Below are 19,246 nucleotides of genomic sequence, written 5' to 3'. Positions count from 1 at the left end.
ATCCGGAAATCTGAGTGTGGGGAAGTTCCGTCTACTGACTGCAGTGCTGGGGATCACCTAGGAGCCATCCTCGTGTCTTCCCCTAGTGTCTCATATTGCGGGCTGCAAGGGAAATGAGGGGGTTGGGCTGGAAATGCAGGTAGCATCTAGTGCCTCCCCCTGGACAGGGGAGATATTTAGAGGAGTTCCCCCTGAGATGCAACACCTATGAAACCTGGCAGCTGCATGGAGGGCGGCCCCATACCTCCCCCACACCCTCGGGCGTGTTCCGGATTTCTGAGTGTGGGGAGGTTCCGTATTCAGTCTACAGTGCCTGGGATCTCCTAGGAGCCCTTCACGTTTCTTCCTCGAGTGTCTCCTAGTGCTGGCTTCCGGGGAATGGCGGGGTTTCGGCAGTAAATGCAGGTAGCATCTAGTATCTCCCCCTGGACAGGTGAGGTAATTAGCGGACTTCGCCCTGACAGGCAACACCTTTGACACCTGGCAGATGCGTGGAGATCGCCCCTAAACCTCACCCACTCACTCGTACGTGATCCGGAATTCTGAGAGTGGGGAGTTTCCGTCTTCTGTCTGCAGCGCCTGGGATCACGTAGGAACCAACCACGTGTTTTCAACGAGTGTCTAATACTGTGGGCTGCCGGGGAAATGCGGGGGTTAGGCTGGAAATGCAGGTAGCATCTAGTGCCTCCCCCTGGACAGGGGAGGTAATTAGCGGACTTCCCCCTGCCAGGCAACAACTGTGACACCTGACAGCTGCGTGGAAAGTGGCCCCAAACTTCTCCCACACACACGGCCGTGATCCGGAATTGTGAGTTTGGGGAGGTTCCGGCTTTGCTCTGCAGCGCCTGGGATCTCCTAGGAGCCCTCCACGTGTCTTACCCGAGTGTCTCCTATTGCGGGCTTCAATGGAAAGTCGGGGGTTGTTTTGGAAATGCAGGTAGAATCTAGTGCCTCCTCCTGGACAGGGGAGGAAATAAGCGGACTTCCCCCTGCCAGGAAAAACCTGTGACACCAGTCAGCTGCGTGGAGGGTGTCCCCAAATCTCCCCCACACACTCGGCCGTGTTCCGTGATTCTGAGTTTGGGGAGGTTCCGTTTTCTATCTGCAGTGCCTGGGATAATCGAGGAGCATTCGGCGTGTCTTCCCGTGGTGTCCCTTAGTGCGAGATGCCAGGGAAATGCGGGGGTTGGTCTGGAAATTCAGGTAGCTTCTAGTTCCTCCCCCTGAAGAGGGGAGGTAATTAGCGGAATTCCCCCTGCCAGGAAACACCTGTGACACCAGGCAGCTTCGTCGAGGGCGGCCCCAAACCTCTCCCACTCACTCGTACGTTATCCGGAATTCTGAGTTTGGGTAGTTTCCCTCTTCTGTCTGCAGCACCTGGGATCTCCTAGGATCCCTCCGCATGTCTTCCCCGATTGTCTCCTACAGCAAGCTGCCAGGGAAACGGGGGTTGGGCTGGAAATGCAGGTAGCATCTGCTCCGACCTCCTGGATTGGGGAGGTAATTAGCGGACTTCCCCCTGCCAGGCAACACCAGTGACACCATGCATATGCGTGTAGGTCAGCCCCAAACCTCCCACACACACTCGGCCATGTTCCGGGATTCTGAGATTGGGGATGTTCCGTCTTCTGTCTGCAGCGCCTGGGATCACGTAGGAACCAATCGCGTGTTTTCAACGAGTGTCTAACACTGCGGGCTGCAGGGGAAATGCGGGCGTTAGGCTGGAAATGCAGGTAGCATCTAGTGCCTCCCCCTGGACAGGGGAGGTAATTAGCGGACTTCCCCCTGCCAGGCAACAACTGTGACACCTGACAGCTGAGTGGAAAGTGGCCCCAAACCTCCCCCACACACACGGTCGTGATCCGGAATTGTGAGTTTGGGGAGGTTCCGGCTTTGCTCTGCAGCGCCTGGGATCTCCTAGGAGCCCTCCACGTGTCTTCCCCGAGTGTCTCCTATTGCGGGCTTCAATGGAAAGTCGGGGGTTGTTTTGGAAATGCAGGTAGCATCTAGTGCCTCCTCCTGGACAGGGGAGGAAATAAGCGGACTTCCCCCTGCCAGGAAAAACCTGTGACACCAGTCAGCTGCGTGGAGGGTGTCCCCAAATCTCCCCCACACACTCGGCCGTGTTCCGGGATTCTGAGTTTGGGGAGGTTCCGTTTTCTATCTGCAGTGCCTGGGATAACCTAGGAGCATACGGCGTGTCTTCCTGTAGTGTCCCATAGTGCGAGATGCCAGGGAAATGCGGGGGCTGGGCTGGAAATTCAGGTAGCTTCTAGTTCCTCCCCCTGAAGAGGGGAGGTAATTAGCGGAATTCCCCCTGCCAGGAAACACCTGTGACACCAGGCAGCTTCGACGAGGGCGGCCCCAAACCTCTCCCACTCACTCGTACGTTATCCGGAATTCTGAGTTTGGGTAGTTTCCCTCTTGTGTCTGCAGCGCCTGGGAACTCCTAGGATCCCTCCGCATGTCTTCCCCGATTGTCTCCTACAGCAAGCTGCCAGGGAAACAGGGGTTGGGCTGGAAATGCAGGTAGCATCTGCTGCGTCCTCCTGGATTGGGGAGGTAATTAGCGGACTTCCCCGTGCCAGGCAACACCAGTGACACCATGCATATGCGTGGAGGTCAGCCCCAAACCTCCCCCACACACTCGGCCGTGTTCCTGGATTCTGAGATTGGGGATGTTCCGTCTTTTGTCTGCAGCGCCTGGGATCACGTAGGAACCAACCGCGTGTTTTCAACGAGTGTCTAACACTGCTGGCTGCAGGGGAAATGCGGGGGTTAGGCTGGAAATGCAGGTAGCATCTAGTGCCTCCCCCTGGACAGGGGAGTTAATTAGCGGACTTCCCCCTGCCAGGAAACACCTGTGACACCAGGCAGCTGCGTCGTGGGCAGCCCCAAACCTCTCCCACTCACTCGTACGTGATCCGGAATTCTGAGTGTGGGTAGGTTCCCTCTTCTGTCTGCAGCGCCTGGGATCTCCTAGGAGCACACCGCGTGTATTTCCCGAGTGTCTCCTAGTGCGGCTGCCGGGTAAATGTGGGGGATTGGCTGGAAATGCAGATAGCATCTAGTGCCTCCCCCTGGACAGGGGAGGTAATTAGCGGAATACCCCCTGCCGGGCAACACAGGTGACACCTGGCAGCTGCGTGGAGAGCGGCCCCAAACCTACCCCACACACTCGGCCGTGATCCGGTATTCTGAGTGTGGGGAGGTTCCGTCTTATGTCTGCAGTGCCTGATATCTCCTAGGAGCCATCCGCGTGTATTCCCCGAGTGTCTCATAGTGCGGGCTTCAATGGAAATGCGGGGGTTGGGCTGGAAATGCAGGTAGCATCTGCTGCCTCCTCCTGGAATGGGGAGGTAATTAGCGGACTTCCCCCTGCCAGGCAACACCAGTGACACCATGCATATGCGTGGAGGTCAGCCCCAAACCTCCCCCACACACTCGGCCGTGTTCCGGGATTCTGAGAGTGGGGATGTTCCGTCTTCTGTCTGCAGCGCCTGGGATCACGTAGGAACCAACCGCGTGTTTTCAAAGAGTGTCTAACACTGCGGGCTGCAGGGGAAATGCGGGGGTTAGGCTGGAAATGCAGGTAGAATCTAGTGCCTCCCCCTGGACAGGGGAGTTAATTAGCGGACTTCCCCCTGCCAGACAACACCTGTGACATCTGGCAGCTGCGTGGAGGGCGGCCCCCAACCTCCCCCACTCACTCGTACGTGATCCGGAATTCTGAGTGTGGGTATGTTCCCTCTTCTGTCTGCAGCGCCTCGGATCTGATAGGAGCCATCCGCTTCACTTCCTCGAGTGTCTCCTAGTGCGGGATGCCCGGGAATGGCGGGGGTTGGGCTGGAAATGCAGGTAGCATCTAGTGCCTCCACTTGGACAGGGGAGGAAATTAGCGGAATTCCCCCTGCAAGGCAACACCGGTGACACATGACAGCTGCGTGGAAAGTGGCCCCAAACCTCCCCCACACACTCGGCGGTGATCCGGAATTGTTAGTGTGGGGAGGTTCCGTCTTCTGTCTGTAGCGCCTGGGATCTCCTAGGAGCCCACCACGTGTATTCCCCGAGTACTCATAGTGCGGGCTTCAATGGAAAAATGGGGGTTGTTTTGGAAATGCAGGTAACATCTAGTGCCTCCTCCAGTACAGGGGAGGTAATAAGCGGACTTCCCCCTGCCAGGCAAAACCTGTGACACCATGCAGATGCGTGGAGGGCGGCCCCAAACCTCCCCCACACACTCGGCCGTATTCCGGGATTCTGAGTGTGGGGATGTTCTGTCTTCTGTCTGCAGCGCCTGGGATCTCCTAGGAGCCCTCCACTTGTCTTCCCCGATTGTCTACTAAGGCGAGCTGCCGGGGAAAGCGGGGGTTGGGCAGGAAATGCAGGTAGCATCTAGTGCCTCCCCCTGGAATGGGGAGGTAATTAGCGGACTTCCCCCTGCCAGGCAACACCTGTGACACCAGGCAGCTGCGTGGTGGGCGGCCCCAAACCTGCCCCACACAATGGGACGTGTTCCGGTATTCTGAGTGAGGGGAGGTTCCGTTTTCTGTCTGCAGTGCCTGGGATCTCCTAGGAGCCCTTGGCGTGCCTTCCCCTAGTCTTTCTTAGTGCGGGATGCCGGGGAAATTCGGGGGATGGGCTGGAAATTCAGGTAGCTTTAAGTGCCTCCCCCTGGACAGGGGAGGTAATTAGCGGAATTCCCCCTGCCAGGAAACACCTGTGACACCAGGAAGCTGCGTGGAGGTCGTCCCCAAACTTTCCCCAAAAACTCGGCCGTGTTTCAGAATTCTGAGTGTGGGAAGGTTCCGTCATCTGTCTGCAGCGCCTGGGATCTACTAGGAGCCATCCGCGTGTATTCCTCGAGTGTCTAATAGTGCGGGCTGCCGGGGAAAAGAGGGGGTTAGGCTGGAAATGCTGGTAGCATCTAGTGCCTCCCCCTGGACAGGGGAGGAAATTAGCGGACTTCCTCCTGCCAGGCAACAACTGTGACACCAGGCAGCTGCGTCGAGGTCGGCCCCAAACCTCCCCAACTCCCTCGTACGTGATCCGGAATTCTCAGTGTGGGGAGGTTCCCTCTTCTGTCTGCAGCGCCTCGGATCTGATAGGAGCCATCCGCTTCACTTCCTCGAGTGTCTCCTAGTGCGGGATGCCCGGGAATGGCGGGGGTTGGGCTGGAAATGCAGGTAGCATCTAGTGCCTCCACTTGGACAGGGGAGGAAATTAGCGGAATTCCCCCTGCAAGGCAACACCGGTGACACATGACAGCTGCGTGGAAAGTGGCCCCAAACCTCCCCCACACACTCGGCCGTGATCCGGAATTGTGAGTGTGGGGAGGTTCCGTCTTCTGTCTGTAGCGCCTGGGATCTCCTAGGAGCCCACCACGTGTATTCCCCGAGTACTCTTAGTGCGGGCTTCAATGGAAAAGTGGGGGTTGTTTTGGAAATGCAGGTAGCATCTAGTGCCTCCTCCAGTACAGGGGAGGTAATAAGCGGACTTCCCCCTGCCAGGCAAAACCTGTGACACCATGCAGATGCGTGGAGGGTGGCCCCAAACCTCCCCCACACACTCGGCCGTATTCCGGGATTCTGAGTGTGGGGATGTTCTGTCTTCTGTCTGCAGCGCCTGGGATCTCCTAGGAGCCCTCCACTTGTCTTCCCCTAGTCTTTCTTAGTGCGGGATGCCGGGGAAAGTCGGGGGATGGGCTGGAAATTCAGGTAGCTTTAAGTGCCTCCCCCTGGACAGGGGAGGTAATTAGCGGACTTCCTCCTGCCAGGCAACAACGGTGGCACCAGGCAGCTGCGTCGAGGTCGGCCCCAAACCTCCCCAACTCCCTCGTACGTGATACGGAATTCTCAGTGTGGGGAGGTTCCGTCTTCTGTCTGCAGCGCCTGTGATCTCCTAGGAGCCCTCCGAGTGTCTTCCCCGAGTGTCTCCTAGTGCGGGCTGCCGGGGAAATACGGGGGATTTCCTGGAAAGGTAAGTAGCATCTAGTGCCTCCCCCTGGACAGGGGAGGTATTTAGCGGACTTCCCCCTGCCAGGCTACAGATGTGACATGAGGCAGGTGGGTGGAGGGCGGCCCAAAACATCCCCCACACAGTCGGCCATGTTCCGGAATTCTGACTGTGGGGAGTTTCCGTCTTCTGTCTGCAGCGCCTGGGATCACGTAGGAACCAACCCCGTGTTTTCAACGAGTGTCTAATACTGCGGGCTGCCGGGGAAATGCGGGGGTTAGGCTGGAAATGCAGGTAGCATCTAGTGCCTCCACCTGGACAGGGAGGTAATTAGCGGAATTCCCCCTGCCAGGAAACACCTGTGACACCAGGCAGCTGCGTCGTGGGCAGCCCCAAACCTCTCCCACTCACTCGTACGTGATCCGGAATTCTGAGTGTGGGTAGGTTCCCTCTTCTGTCTGCAGCGCCTGGGATCTCCTAGGAGCACACCGCGTGTATTTCCCGAGTGTCTCCTAGTGCGGCTGCCGGGTAAATGTGGGGGATTGGCTGGAAATGCAGATAGCATCTAGTGCCTCCCCCTGGACAGGGGAGGTAATTAGCGGAATACCCCCTGCCGGTCAACACAGGTGACACCAGGCAGCTGCGTGGAGAGCGGCCCCAAACCTACCCCACACACTCGGCCGTGATCCGGTATTCTGAGTGTGGGGAGGTTCCGTCTTATGTCTGCAGTGCCTGATATCTCCTAGGAGCCATCCGCGTGTATTCCCCGAGTGTCTCATAGTGCGGGCTTCAATGGAAATGCGGGGGTTGGGCTGGAAATGCAGGTAGCATCTGCTGCCTCCTCCTGGAATGGGGAGGTAATTAGCGGACTTCCCCCTGCCAGGCAACACCAGTGACACCATGCATATGCGTGGAGGTCAGCCCCAAACCTCCCCCACACACTCGGCCGTGTTCCGGGATTCTGAGAGTGGGGATGTTCCGTCTTCTGTCTGCAGCGCCTGGGATCACGTAGGAACCAACCGCGTGTTTTCAACGAGTGTCTAACACTGCGGGCTGCAGGGGAAATGCGGGGGTTAGGCTGGAAATGCAGGTAGCATCTAGTGCCTCCCCCTGGACAGGGGAGTTAATTACCGGACTTCCCCCTGCCAGACAACACCTGTGACATCAGGCAGCTGCGAGGAGGGCGGCCCCCAACCTCCCCCACTCACTCGTACGTGATCCGGAATTCTGAGTGTGGGTATGTTCCCTCTTCTGTCTGCAGCGACTCGGATCTGATAGGAGCCATCCACTTCACTTCCTCGAGTGTCTCCTAGTGCGGGATGCCCGGGAATGGCGGGGGTTGGGCTGGAAATGCAGGTAGCATCTAGTGCCTCCACTTGGACAGGGGAGGAAATTAGCGGAATTCCCCCTGCAAGGCAACACCGGTGACACATGACAGCTGCGTGGAAAGTGGCCCGAAACCTCCCCCACACACTCGGCCGTGATCTGGAATTGTGAGTGTGGGGAGGTTCCGTCTTCTGTCTGTAGCGCCTGGGATCTCCTAGGAGCCCACCACGTGTATTCCCCGAGTACTCATAGTGCGGGCTTCAATGGAAAAATGGGGGTTGTTTTGGAAATGCAGGTAGCATCTAGTGCCTCCTCCAGTACAGGGGAGGTAATAAGCGGACTTCCCCCTGCCAGGCAAAACCTGTGACACCATGCAGATGCGTGGAGGGCGGCCCCAAACCTCCCCCACACACTCGGCCGTATTCCGGGATTCTGAGTGTGGGGATGTTCTGTCTTCTGTCTGCAGCGCCTGGGATCTCCTAGGAGCCCTCCACTTGTCTTCCCCGATTGTCTACTAAGGCGAGCTGCCGGGGAAAGCGGGGGTTGGGCAGGAAATGCAGGTAGCATCTAGTGCCTCCCCCTGGAATGGGGAGGTAATTAGCGGAATTCCCCCTGCAAAGAAACACCTGTGACAACAGGCAGCTGCGTGGAGGTTGGCCCCAAACTTTCCCCAAAAATTCGGCCGTGTTTCAGAATTCTGAGTGTGGGTAGGATCACTCTTCTGTCTGCAGCGCCTGGGATCTCCTAGGAGACGTCTGCGTGACTTCCTCGAGTGTTTCCTAGTGCGGCCTGCCGGGGAAAGGCGGGGTTTGGTCTGGAAAATCAGGTAGCTTCTAGTGCCTCCCCCTGGAATGGGGAGGTAATTAGCAGACTTCCCCTTGCCAGGCAACACCTGTGACACCAGGCAGCTGTGTGGTGGGCGGCCCCAAACCTGCCCCACACAATCGGACGTGTTCCGGGATTCTGAAGGAGGGGAGGTTCCGTTTTCTGTCTGCAGTGCCTGGGATCTACTAGGAGCCCTCGGCGTGTCTTCCCCTAGTCTTTCTTAGTGCGGGATGCCGGGGAAAGTCGGGGGATGGGCTGGAAATTCAGGTAGCTTTAAGTGCCTCCCCCTGGACAGGGGAGGTAATTAGCGGAATTCCCCCTGCAAAGAAACACCTGTGACACCAGGCAGCTGCGTGGAAGTTGGCCCCAAACTTTCTCCAAAAACTCGGCCGTGTTTCAGAATTCTGAGTGTGGGTAGGATCCCTCTTCTGTCTGCAGCGCCTGGGATCTCCTAGGAGCCGTCCGCGTGACTTCCTTGGGTGTTTCCTAGTGCGGGCTGCCGGGGAAATGCGGGGGTTGGGCTGGAAATGCAGGTAGCATCTAGTGCCACCACCTGGACAGGGGAGGTAATTAGCGGAATTCCCCTTGCCAGGCAACACCTGTGACACCAGGCAGCTGCGTGGTGTGTGGCCCCAAACCTCCCTCACACACTCGGCTGTGTTCTGGGATTTTGAGTGTGGCGAGGTTCCGTTTTCTGTCTGCAGTGCCTGGGATCACCTAGGAGCCCTCGGCGTGTCTTCCCCTAGTGTCTCTTAATGCGGGATGCCGGGGAAAGGCGGTGGTTGGTCTGGAAAATCAGGTAGCTTCTAGTGCCTCCTCCTGGAATGGGGAGGTAATTAGCAGACTTCCCCCTGCCAGGCAACACCTGTGACACCAGGCAGCTGCGTGGTGGGCGGCCCCAAACCTCCCCAACACAATCGGCCGTGTTTCGCTATTCTGAGTGTGTGGAGTTTCCGTCTTCTGTCTGCAGCGCCTGGGATCACCTAGGAGCCATCCACGTGTATTCCTCGAGTGTCTAGTAGTGCGGGCTGCCGGGGAGAAGTAGGGGATAGGCTGGAAATGCAGGTAGCATCTACTGCCTCCCCCTGGACATGGGAGGTAATTAGCGGACTTCCCCCTGCCAGGCAAAACCTGTGACACCATGCAGATGCGTGGAGGGCGGCCCCAAACCTCCCCCACACACTCGGCCGTATTCCGGGAATCTGAGTGTGGGGATGTTCTGTCTTCTGTCTGCAGTGACTGGGATCTCCTAGGAGCCCTAGGCGTGTCTTCCCCTAGTGTTTCTTAGTGCGGGATGCCGGGGAAAGTCGGGGGATGGGCTGGAAATTCAGGTAGCTTTAAGTGCCTCCCCCTGGACAGGGGAGGTAATTAGCGGAATTCCCCCTGCAAACAAACACCTGTGACACCAGGCAGCTGCGTGGAAGTTGGCCCCAAACTTTCTCCAAAAACTCGGCCGTGTTTCAGAATTCTGAGTGTGGGTAGGATCACTCTTCTGTCTGCAGCGCCTGGGATCTCCTAGGAGCCGTCTGCGTGACTTCCTCGAGTGTTTCCTAGTGCGGCCTGCCGGGGAAAGGCGGGGTTTGGTCTGGAAAATCAGGTAGCTTCTAGTGCCTCCCCCTGGAATGGGGAGGTAATTAGCAGACTTCCCCTTGCCAGGCAACACCTGTGACACCAGGCAGCTGCGTGGTGGGCGGCCCAAAAACTCCCACACACAATCGGCCGTGTTTCGGTATTCTGAGTGTGTGGAGGTTCCGTCTTCTATCTGCAGCGCCTGGAATCTCCTAGGAGCCCTCCACGTGTATTCCTCGAGTGTCTCGTAGTGCGGGCTGCCGGGGAAAAGCAGGGGTTAGGCTGGAAATGCAGGTAGCATCTAGTGCCTCCCCCTGGACATGGGAGGTAATTAGCGGACTTCCCCCTGCCAGGCAACAACTGTGACACCAGGCAGCTGCGTGGAGGGCGGCCCCAAACCTCCCCCTCTCACTCGTACGTGATTCCGAATTCTGAGTTTGGGTAGGTTCCCTCTTCTGTCTGCAGCGCCTCGGATCTCCTAAGAGCCCTCCGCTTGACTTCCTCGAGTGTCTCCTAGTGCGGGATGCCGGGGAAAGGCGGGGGTAGGGCTGGAAATGCAGGTAGCATCTAGTGCCTTCCACTGGAAAGGCGAGGTAATTAGCGGACTTCCCCCTGCCAGACAACACCTGTGACAACAGGCAACTGCGTGGAGGGCGGCCCCAAACCTCCCCCACACACGCGGCCGTGTTTCAGAATTCTGAGTGTGGGGAGGTTCCGTCTTCTGTCTGCAGCGACTGGGATCTCCTAGGAGCCCTCCGCCTGTCTTCCCCGAGTATCTACTTGTGCGTGCTGCCGGGGAAATGCGGGGTTTAGGCTGGAAATGCAGGTAGCATCTAGTGCCTTCCCCTGGACAGGGGAGGTAATTAGCGTAATTCCCCCTGCCATGCAACACCTGTGACACCAGACAGTTTCGTGGAGGGCGGCCCCAAACCTCCCCCACACACTCGTACGTGATCCGGAAATCTGAGTGTGGGGAAGTTCTGTCTTCTGACTGCAGTGCTGGGGATCACCTAGGAGCCATCCTCGTGTCTTCCCCTAGTGTCTCATATTGCGGGCTGCAAGGGAAATGAGGGGGTTGGGCTGGAAATGCAGGTAGCATCTAGTGCCTCCCCCTGGACAGGGGAGATATTTAGAGGAGTTCCCCCTGAGATGCAACACCTATGAAACCTGGCAGCTGCATGGAGGGCGGCCCCATACCTCCCCCACACCCTCGGGCGTGTTCCGGATTTCTGAGTGTGGGGAGGTTCCGTATTCAGTCTACAGTGCCTGGGATCTCCTAGGAGCCCTTTACGTTTCTTCCTCGAGTGTCTCCTAGTGCGGGCTTCCGGGGAATGGCGGGGTTTCGTCAGTAAATGCAGGTAGCATCTAGTATCTCCCCCTGGACAGGTGAGGTAATTAGCGGACTTCGCCCTGACAGGCAACACCTGTGACACCTGGCAGATGCGTGGATGTCGCCCCTAAACCTCACCCACTCACTCGTACGTGATCCGGAATTCTGAGAGTGGGGAGTTTCCGTCTTCTGTCTGCAGCGCCTGGGATCACGTAGGAACCAACCACGTGTTTTCAACGAGTGTCAAATACTGCGGGCTGCCGGGGAAATGCGGGGGTTAGGCTGGAAATGCAGGTAGCATCTAGTGTCTCCCTCTGGACAGGGGAGGTAATTAGCGGACTTCCCCCTGCCAGGCAACACCAGTGACACCTTGCATATGGGTGGAGGTCAGCCCCAAACCTCCCCCACACACTCGGCCGTGTTCCGGGATTCTGAGATTGGGGATGTTCCCTCTTCTGTCTGCAGCGCCTGGGATCACATAGGAACCAACCGCGTGTTTTCAACGAGTGTCTAACACTGCGGGCTGCAGGGGAAATGCGGGGGTTAGGCTGGAAATGCAGGTAGCATCTAGTGCCACCCCCTGGACAGGGGAGGTAATTAGCGGACTTCCCCCTGCTAGGCAACACCTGTGACATCAGGCAGCTGCGTGGAGGGCGGCCCCAACCTCCCCCACTCACTCGTACTTGATCCGGAATTCTGAGTGTGGGTAGGTTCCCTCTTCAGTCTGCAGCGCCTCGGATCTCCTAGGAGCCATCCGCTTGACTTCGTCGAGTGTCTCCTAGTGCGGGATGCCCGGGAAAGGCGGGGGTTGGGCTGGAAATGCAGGTAGCATCTAGTGCCTCCACTTGGACTGTGGAGGAAATTAGCGGAATTCCCCCTGCAAGGCAACACCGGTGACACATGACAGCTGCGTGGAAAGTGGCCCCAAACCTCCCCCACACACTCGGCCGTGATCCGGAATTCTGAGTGTCGGGAGGTTCCGTCTTCTGTCTGTAGCGCCTGGGATCTCCTAGGAGCCCACCACGTGTATTCCCCGAGTACTCTTAGTGCGGGCTTCAATGGAAAAATGGGGGTTGTTTTGGAAATGCAGGTAGCATCTAGTGCCTCCTCCAGTACAGGGGAGGTAATAAGCGGACTTCCCCCTGCCAGGCAAAACCTGTGACACCATGCAGATGCGTGGAGGGCGGCCCCAAACCTCCCCCACACACTCGGCCGTATTCCGGGATTCTGAGTGTGGGGATGTTTTGTCTTCTGTCTGCAGTGCCTGCGATCTCCTAGGAGCCCTCCACTTGTCTCCCCCGATTGTCTCCTAAGGCGAACTGCCAGGGAATGCGGTGGTTGGGCAGGAAAGGCAGGTAGCATCTAGTGCCTCCCCCTGGAATGGGGAGGTAATTAGCGGACTTCCCCCTGCCAGGCAACACCTGTGACACCAGGCAGCTGCGTAGTGAGCGGCCCCAAACCTGCCCCACACAATCGGACCTGTTCCGGGATTCTGAGTGAGGGGAGGTTCCATTTTCTGTCTGCAGTGCCTGGAATCTCCTAGGAGCCCACGTCGTGTCTTCCCCTAGTGTCTGTTAGTGCGGGATGCCTGGGAAATTCGGGTGTTGGGCTGGAAATTTAGGTAGCTTCTAGTGCCTCCCCCTGGACAGGGGAGTTATTTAGCGGAATTCCCCCTGCTAGGAATCACCTGTGACACCAGTCAGCTGCGTGGTTGTTGGCCCCAAACCTCCCCCTCTCACTCGTACGTGATTCCGAATTCTGAGTGTGTGTAGGTTCCCTCTTCTGTCTGCAGCGCCTCGGATCTCCTAAGAGCCCTCCGCTTGACTTCCTCGAGTGTCTCTTAGTGCGGGATTCCGGGGAATGGCGGGGGTAGGGCTGGAAATGCAGGTAGCATCTAGTGCCTTCCCCTGGACAGGGGAGGTAATTAGCGGACTTCCCCCTGCCAGACAACACCTGTGACAACAGGCAGCTGCGTGGAGGGCGGCCCCAAACCTCCCACACACATGCGGCCGTGTTCCAGATTTCTGAGTTTGGGGAGGTTCCGTCTTCTGTCTGCAGCGACTGGGATCTCCTAGGAGCCCTCCGCCTGTCTTCCCCGAGTATCTACTTGTGCGTGTTGCCGGGGAAATGCGGGGGATAGGCTGGAAATGCAGGTAGCATCTAGTGCATTCCCCTGGACAGGGGAGGTAATTAGCGTAATTCCCCCTGCCATGCAACACCTGTCACCACACAGTTTCGTGGAGGGCGGCCCCAAACCTCCCCAACACACTCATACGTGATCCGGAAATCTGAGTGTGGGGAAGTTCCGTCTTCTGACTGCAGTGCCGGGGATCACCTAAGAGCCATCCTCGTGTCTTCCCCGAGTGTCTCCTAGTGCGGGCTGCATGGGAAATGAGGGGGTTGGGCTGGAAATTCAGGTAGCATCTTGTGCCTCCCCGTGTACGGGGGAGGTTACTAGCGGAATTCCCCCTGCAATGCAACACCTGTGACACCCTGCAGCTGCGGGATGGGCGGCCACAATCCTCCCCAACACACTCGGCCGTGTTCCGGATTTCTGAGTGTTGGGATGTTCCGTCTTCTGTCTGCAGCGCCTGGGATCTCCTAGGAGCCCTCCCATTGTCTTCTCCGAGTGTCACCTAGTGCGGGCTGCCGGGGAATTCAGGGGTTGGGCTGGAAATGCAGATAGCATCCAGTGCCTCCCCCTGGACAAGGGAGGTAATTAGCGGACGTCCCCCTGCCAGGCAACACCTTTGAACCTGGCATCTGCGTGGAGGTCGGCCGAAAATCTCCACCACACACTGATACGTGACCCGGAATTCTGAGTGTGGGGAGTTTTCGTCTTCTATCTGCAGCGCCTGGGATCACGTAGGAACCAACCGCGTGTTTTCAACGAGTGTATAATACTGCGGGCTGCCGGGGAAATGCGGGGGTTAAGCTGGAAATGCAGGTAGCATCTAGTGCCTCCCCCTGGACAGGGGAGGTAGTTAGTGGACTTCCCCCTGCCAGGCAAAACCTGTGACACCATGCAGATGCGTGGAGGGCGGCCCCAAACCTCCCCCACACACTCGGCCGTGATCCAGAATCTGAGTGTGGGGAAGTTCTGTCTTCTGACTGCAGTGCCTGTGATCTCCTAGGAGCCCTCGATGTTTCTTCACCGACTGTCTCCTAGTGCGTGCTTCTGGGGAATGGCGGGGGTTCGGCTGTAAATGCAGGTAGCATCAAGTGCCTCCCCCTGGAATGGGGAGGTAATTAGCGGACTTCCGCCTGCCAGGCAACACCTGTGACACCAGACAGCTTCGCGGAGGGCGGCCCCAATCCTCCCCCACACACTCGTACGTGATCCGGAATTCTGAGTGTGGGGAGTTTCCGTCTTCTGTCTGCAGCGCCTGGGATCTCCTAGGAGCCCTCCGCGTGTCTTCACCGAGTGTCTCCTAGTGCGGGCTGCAGGGGAAATTCGGGGGATCGGCTGGAAATGCAGGTAGCATCTAGTGCCTCCCCCTGGACAGGGGAGATAATTAGAGGAGTTCCCCCTGAGATGCAACACCTATGAAACCTGGCAGCTGCATGGAGGGCGGCCCCATACCTCCCCCACACACTCGGGCGTGTTCCGGATTTCTGAGTGTGGGGAGGTTCCGTATTCAGTCTACAGTGCCTGGGATCTCCTAGGAGCCTTTCACGTTTCTTCCTCGAGTTTGTCCTAGTGCGGGCTTCCGGGGAATGGAGGGGTTTCGGTTGTAAATGCAGGTAGCATCTAGTATCTCCCCCTGGACAGGTGAGGTAATTAGCGGACTTCGCCCTGACAGGCAACACCTGTGACACCTGACAACTGCGTGGAAATTGGCCCCAAATTTCCCCACACATTCGGCCGTGATTCGGAATTGTGAGTGTGGGGAGGTTCCGTCTTTTGTCTGTAGCGACTGGGATCTCCTAGGAGCCCTCCACGTGTTTTCCCCGAGTGTCTCCTATTGCGGGCTTCAATGGAAAGTCGGGGGTTGTGTTGGAAATGCAGGTAGCATCTAGTGCCTCCTCCTGGACAGGTTAGGTAATTAGCCAAATTTCCCCTGCCAGGCAACAGCTGTGACACCAGGCAGCTTCATGGAGGGCGGCCCCAAACCTCCCCAACCCACTCGGCCTTTTTCCAAGTTTCTGAGTGTCGGGAGGTTCCGTCTTCTGTCTGTAGCGCCTGGGATCTCCTAGGAGCCCCCCACGTGTCTTCACAGAGTGTCTCCTAGTGCGGGGTTCAATGGATAAGCGGGGGTAGTTTTGGAAATGTAGGTAGCATCTTGTGCCTCCCCCTGGACAGGGGAAGTATTTAGCGGACTTCCCCCTGCCAGGCTACAGCTGTGACATGAGGCAGCTGTGTGGAGGGCGACCCCACATCCCCTACACACTCGGCCGTGTTCCGGAATTCTGAGTGTGGGGATGTTCTGTGTTCTGTCTGCAGCGTCTGGGATCTCCTAGGAGCCCTCCGCGTGTCTTCCCTGAATGTCTCCGTGTGCGGGCTCCCGGGGATAGGCGGGGGTTGGGCTGGAAAAGCAAGTAGCATCTAGTGCCTCCCCCTGGACATGGGAGGAAATTAGCGGACTTCCCACTGCCAGGCAACAACTGTGACACCAGGCAGCTGCGTGGAGGGCGGCCCCAAACCTCCCCCTCTCACTCGTACGTGATTCCGAATTCTGAGTGTGGGTAGGTTCCCTCTTCTGTCTGCAGCGCCTCGGATCTCCTAAGAGCCCTCCGCTTGACTTCCTCGAGTGTCTCCTAGTGCGGGATGCCGGGGAAAGGCGGGGGTATGGCTGCAAATGCAGGTAGCATCTAGTGCCTTCCCCTGGACAGGGGAGGTAATTAGCGGACTATCCCTGCCAGACAACACCTGTGACAACAGGCAGCTCTGTGGAGGGCGGCCCCAAAACTCCCCCACACACGCGGCTGTGTTCCAGAATTCTGAGTTTGTGGAGGTTCCGTCTTCTGTCTGCAGCGACTGGGATCTCCTAGGAGCCCTCCGCCTGTCTTCCCCGAGTATCTACTTGTGCGTGCTGCCGGGGAAATGCGGGGGTTAGGCTGGAAATGCAGGTAGCATCTAGTGCCTTCCCCTGGACAGGGGAGGTAGTTAGCCTAATTCCCCCTGCCATGCAACACATGTGACACCAGACAGTTTCGTGGAGGGTGGCCCCAAACCTCCCCCACACACTCGTACGTGATCCGGAAATCTGAGTGTGGGGAAGTTCCGTCTTCTGACTGCAGTGCCGGGGATCATCTAGGAGCCATCTTCGTGTCTTCCCCGAGTGTCTCCTAGTGCGGGCTCCATGGGAAATGAGGGGGTTGGGCTGGAAATTCAGGTAGCATCTAGTGCCTCCCCCTGTACAGGGGAGGTTATTAGCGGAATTCCCCCTGCAATGCAACACCTGTGACACCCTGCAGCTGCGGGAAGGGCGGCCACAATCCTCCCCAACACACTCGGCCGTGTTCCGGATTTCTGAGTGTGGGGAGGTTCCGTCTTCTGTCTGCAGCGCCTGGGATCTCCTAGGAGCCCTCCCGTTGTCTTCTCCGAGTGTCTCCTAGTGCGGGCTGCCGGGGAATTCAGGGGTTGGGCTGGAAATGCAGATAGCATCCAGTGCCTCCCCCTGGACAGGGGAGGTATTTAGCGGACTTCCCCCTGCCAGGCAACAACTTTGAACCAGGCATCTGCGTGGAGGTCGGCCGAAAACCTCCCCCACACACTCGTACGTGATCCGGAATTCTGAGAGTGGGGAGATTCCGTCTTCTGTCTGCAGCGCCTGGGATCTCCTAGGAGCCCTCCGCGTGTCTTCACCGAGTGTCCCCTAGTGCGGTCTGCAGGGGAAATTCGGGGGATCGGCTGGAAATGCAGGTAGCATCTAGTGCCTCCTCCTGGACAGGGGAGATAATTAGAGGAGTTCCCCCTGAGATGCAACACCTATGAAACCTGGCAGCTGCATGGATGCGGCCCCATACCTCCCCCACACACTCGGGCGTGTTCCGGATTTCTGAGTGTGGGGAGGTTCCGTATTCAGTCTACAGTGCCTGGGATCTCCTAGGAGCCCTTCAAGTTTCTTCCTCGAGTGTGTCCTAGTGCGGGCTTCCGGGGAATGGAGGGGTTTCGGTTGTAAATGCAGGTAGCATCTAGTATCTCCCCCTGGACAGGTGAGGTAATTAGCGGACTTCGCCCTGACAGGCAACACCTGTGACACCTGGCAGATGTGTGGAGGTCGGCCCTAAACCTCACCCTCTCAATCGTACGTGATCCGGAATTCTGAGAGTGGGGAGTTTCCGTCTTCTGTCTGCAGGGCCTTGGATCACGTAGGAACCAACCGCGTGTTTTCAACGAGTGTCTAATACTGCGGGCTGCCGCGGAAATGCGGGGGTTAGGCTGGAAATGCAGGTAGCATCTAGTGCCTCCCCCTGGACAGGGGAGGTAGTTAGCGGACTTCGCCCTGCCAGGCAACAACTGTGACACCAGGCAGCTGCGTGGAGGGCGGCCCCAAACCTCCCCCATTCACTCGTACGTGATCCGGAATTCTGAGTGTGGGTAGGTTCCCTCTTCGATCTGCAGCGCCTCGGATATCCTAGGAGCCCTCCGCTTGACATCCTCGAGTGTCTCCTAGTGCGGGATGCCGGGGAAAGGCGGGGGTTGAGCTGGAAATGCAGGAAGCATCTAGTGCCTCCAACTGGACAGGGGAGGAAATTAGCGGAATTCCCCCTGCAAGGCAACACCTGTGACACCTGATAACTGCGTGGAAAGTGGCCCCAAACTTCCCCACACATTCGGACGTGATCCGGAATTGTGAGTGTGGGGAGGTTCCGTCTTTTGTCTGTAGCGACTGGGATCTCCTAGGAGCCCTCCGCGTGTCTTCCCCGAGTGTCTCCTATTGCGGGCTTCAATGGAAATTCGGGGGTAGTGTTGGAAATGCAGGTAGCATCTAGTGCCTCCTCCTGGACAGGGGAGGTAATTAGCCAAATTTCCCCTGCCAGGCAACAGCTGTGACACCAGGCAGCTGCATGGAGGGCGGCCCCAAACCTCCCCAACCCACTCGGCCTTTTTCCAAGTTTCTGAGTGTCGGGAGGTTCCGTCTTCTGTCTGTAGCACCTGGGATCTCCTAGGAGCCCCCCACGTGTCTTCACAGAGTGTCTCCTAGTGCGGGGTTCAATGGATAAGCGGGGGTAGTTTTGGAAATGTAGGTAGCATCTTGTGCCTCCCCCTGGACAGGGGAAGTATTTAGCGGACTTCCCCCTGCCAGGCTACAGCTGTTACATGAGGCAGCTGGGTGGAGGGCGACCCCACATCCCCTACACACTCGGCCGTGTTCCGGAATTCTGAGTGTGGGGAAGTTCCGTCTTCTGACTGCAGTGCCTGTGATCTCCTAGGAGCCCTCGATGTTTCTTCACCGACTGTCTCCTAGTGCGTGCTTCTGGGGAATGGCGGGGGTTCGGCTGTAAATGCAGGTAGCATCTAGTGCCTCCCCCTGGAATGGGGAGGTAATTAGCGGACTTCCGCCTGCCAGGCAACACCTGTGACACCAGACAGCTTCGCGGAGGGCGGCCCCAATCCTCCCCCACACACTCGTACGTGATCCGGAATTCTGAGTGTGGGGAGTTTCCGTCTTCTGTCTGCAGCGCCTGGGATCTCCTAGGAGCCCTCCGCGTGTCTTCACCGAGTGTCTCCTAGTGCGGGCTGCAGGGGAAATTCGGGGGATCGGCTGGAAATGCAGGTAGCATCTAGTGCCTCCCCCTGGACAGGGGAGATAATTAGAGGAGTTCCCCCTGAGATGCAACACCTATGAAACCTGGCAGCTGCATGGAGGGCGGCCCCATACCTCCCCCACACACTCGGGCGTGTTCCGGATTTCTGAGTGTGGGGAGGTTCCGTATTCAGTCTACAGTGCCTGGGATCTCCTAGGAGCCTTTCACGTTTCTTCCTCGAGTTTGTCCTAGTGCGGGCTTCCGGGGAATGGAGGGGTTTCGGTTGTAAATGCAGGTAGCATCTAGTATCTCCCCCTGGACAGGTGAGGTAATTAGCGGACTTCGCCCTGACAGGCAACACCTGTGACACCTGACAACTGCGTGGAAATTGGCCCCAAATTTCCCCACACATTCGGCCGTGATTCGGAATTGTGAGTGTGGGGAGGTTCCGTCTTTTGTCTGTAGCGACTGGGATCTCCTAGGAGCCCTCCGCGTGTTTTCCCCGAGTGTCTCCTATTGCGGGCTTCAATGGAAAGTCGGGGGTTG

Source organism: Camelus ferus, chromosome 36, assembly GCF_009834535.1.
Source record: "Camelus ferus isolate YT-003-E chromosome 36, BCGSAC_Cfer_1.0, whole genome shotgun sequence".
Taxonomy (NCBI): Eukaryota; Metazoa; Chordata; class Mammalia; order Artiodactyla; family Camelidae; genus Camelus; species Camelus ferus.
This window is presented reverse-complemented; position numbering follows the sequence as displayed.